Below are 3,677 nucleotides of genomic sequence, written 5' to 3' on the forward strand. Positions count from 1 at the left end.
AAAACATGGTAGTTTCGCCATATCCCCGTGATGGAAACATCGAAAGAATCCTGATCACTTGTTTTTAATTTCTTTTTACCATTACTAGGGTGAAATAGAGTGACTGAGATACCAAAAAAAAAAAAAGTCAAAAAAAGTCAAAAAAAAAAAGAAGAAGAAAAGTATTCAGGCCAGACCATTAGGCCAACCAGAATAAATACAATAAAGTCGACCACTGGTACCCTTGTATATGCCAGCTGAGTTGACCTAGAGTTAGGATTATCGACCATTGGTTCCCTTGTATATGCCAGTGGGTTGATATTAGTTCAGACCAATATCTCAGTCCATTAGGATAGGTTCACCTTAGTCAACATCATCTACGCTTTTCTCTACATCCATTTTCTTAATCTACCATATGATTGGTTGACTCCGGTTTATGATGTCCAGAAACTATCTGAGTAGAGCTCTGTCACTTTATATGAATTTTAGTATGCTTGAGTGCAAACTCGTGTACAACAATTGGAATTTCGCATCAGAGTACTTCCTCCTGTAGTCAATAAGTATGCCAACCAAGGAGATTCTTTAGTGTCTTCCAAGGTTCTGCGTAGGTAGTTAGGGTCTGGAGTATAAAGGTTTTGTCGGTACACCTATGGTAAACCCACCCGAGACTATAACTCGGTTACTAGGGACATCTAGGGGTTTAAAGGCTTATTGCATACGCTAAATGCAATCGACGATGCCTACGACAATGAGTTAGGATTTTATTTTTATTTTTTTTTTGCTCGAGGACTAGTAAATAATAAGTTTGGGGGTATTTGATAGACACATTTTTGTGTCTAATTTGATCTCAATACAATATATTGTTGGCACTCGATTTCGTATTTATTATGGTATTTTATGTCTTTGTAGGTATTTTTGGTCAATAAACATTTTTGGAAAAATTTGCGCGAAAAGTTGCTTGGAGCACCCCGGGGGACAGTTGCTTCACGGACCCCAGAATTTGCTAAGGAGCACCCAAGGCTATGTGTAACCCAAATTTATCTTTAGCACCCATTTCCAAGCAACTACTATTTGCACCCCTACTCTGGATAGGGGGAAACCACCTTCTTCCCAAGTTCAAACAACGGTTTTGGTTGGAAAAGTTCACAGGTTCGGATTTTAAGCAAGTTTTGAAGCGATTCAATCGCTGTTTTTCGTTGGGCTGGACCTGTTAGAGCTCAACAGAGTTGGTATGGGTGTTGGTTTCGATTAAATTGGGCTGGATAATTATCTTTGGGCAAACATAGGTGCAAGGAGTTCACGGCTGTTGCGAAGTCCCCTGGAAGGATTTTGGACGAGATTTAGTCGGAGTTTGACGTGAAGATGGATTGGGATTACCCTGTTTCGGTTGAACAGGGAATGTATGTCAAGCAGATTCGAAAAAAATAGGATTAAATCTTCGGTTTGAGCTAAACAGAGGCATGGAGAGTATCACGGGATTTTGGTTGAAAATATGTAAAATACCAAGTTGCAGATAAGGGAAGAAATGGTAGTTGTTCGATTCTATAATATCATTGAGAGATTCTGGGACGTCAGATTTAATTTGTAAGGCGCGTAGAGAAGATCAGAAAAGGAAATATCCGTGTATTGCTGCCAAAGGAAAGAGTTATTCTTGGAGATGTCTTCGAGATTCAACAACCCTGTTGAGTATATATAGGCTGCTGGGAAGTCGATCAAGGGGTACGCAACCTTAGGAGAAGTTTAGAAGAGAAACAGAGAGCTGAAAATCATTGTTTGGAGTTATGTTTTTTCTGCTGCTGTAATATGCAAGAACACGAAGAACAGACTCACAGAAACTGTCGCAGAACACTATCGTTCTTTAACAGCAGAACCTTTCTATCGTTTCCAACAGTCTTAAAACATTGTAACAGTTCTCTGTAACAGTTCATACCTTTGTAACAGCTGATTTGTAGTGCTAATACAGCGTTGCAAATAGTCTGTTTTATTGTTTCTCATCCTTTTAATCATCTTTTGATCCATAAACCAATATTTTGAGATCATGATTAATATGAGGAGCTAAACCCCATTGTTGAGGCGATCGAGGAAGCTATTTTTCCAACAAAAAGTGGTATATTCTATTTTATTTATTTATTTGCAATTATTATATCATTATTTTCCTTAAACTTTGATTGAATATGATTTTTGTTTGAGTGATTGTGATCTATTTTGATGGAGTATGCTTGGTTTAAGACTTTTGATGCTTCAAACTTGGTATTTACAATTATTACTTTCGAAAATCTACTTGTTGCAATATTTTAGAATCGAATTGAATGAGAAAATTGCATGAATATAAAGATTGGATTAAATCACTTTGAACTTGGAAAATAGTGGAATCTTAGCCTCAATTGTCTTTTAATATTGATATCAACTTTGTCATTGTTTGCTATAATTACTAGTGAGTTATATATTTTTTTTTTGAATTTAAGTCTAAAAAAATCCTTCACAAGTTCGAGAGAACGACATCTTATTTACCACTTTACAAACAACTTCAAAATCACATCTCCCCCGCTTTTCACTGTCTCCCATATATATACCTATGAGTTTTTGTTCCGTATTTTGATAAATCAAGGAGAACAGGAACCACTTGATAACCCAGATTTATATTCCCGAAGAACATCATAGTATTATCAATCACCTCACCATAATCATAATCGATTAACGAAACAAGATATTGTATAATCACAGACGATGAGACGAAGGTGTTTGTGACTACTTTTGTATATTTCCTATCAGAGATATAAATCTCAAGACAATCTTACGATTGTACTCAAACTTGATAGAAAATAACAAGATCAGATCACGCAACTATGTAAAAAATAGTTTGGCCTGGCTTCACAATTCCAATGAAGTCTTCAAGTCGTTAACCTACAGGGTTTCATGAAAAACCTAAGGTTAAAGGAGAATCGACTCTAACTTATGCAAAAATTATCACACAGGAGGTGCGGGAATTATGTTTCCCAGTTGCTAGAGTTTCCCTTTTTATATATATATATTTCAAATTAGGGTTTCGAATCTAAGTTACCTTGGTAACAAAGCATTCAATATTCATTGTTAGATGAAAACCTGATTAGGTTCAAGCTAATATCTTTCAACCGTTAGATCGAACTTAGATTTTTATACATAAATCATATGCACCTTCATTTAGGTTTGGGTAACCGTACCTAAACGTCTACACCTAGTTGGTTCAACAATAATTAACCAATGGTTAGCCATATGAGCACTTTCATATTATTATTATTATTCATATTCACCATAACTAGTTCAAATGACTCAAATGAACTAGTTAGAGAGTTGTTCAATTGATTAGATCTCATAGTAGTATACAAGACACTATCGAAGAAAAATCGATTTTGATTCACTCGAATCAATTCATGAACATCATAGCCACGGTTTGCATGGATTGCATTCCTTATTATATAAATATTTTAGTTCACGAACAAACCGATTTTATAATGTAACTCTTACGTATGCAAATGGATACGCATACTTAAGTGACCGGATTGAGTGTGTTTTAACTCCAAACTCCAGCAGAAATTCACGGACGTGAAACTTTCGCCAGTATGCGTACGGGTACGCATACTTACCCGGATTTCCAACAGTCGCCGGTACGCATACTTTAGGTTCCCGGTTTTGGACTTTTACACAAATGTGAGAACACA

This window comes from Papaver somniferum, unplaced genomic scaffold (genome assembly GCF_003573695.1).
Source record: "Papaver somniferum cultivar HN1 unplaced genomic scaffold, ASM357369v1 unplaced-scaffold_98, whole genome shotgun sequence".
Taxonomy (NCBI): Eukaryota; Viridiplantae; Streptophyta; class Magnoliopsida; order Ranunculales; family Papaveraceae; genus Papaver; species Papaver somniferum.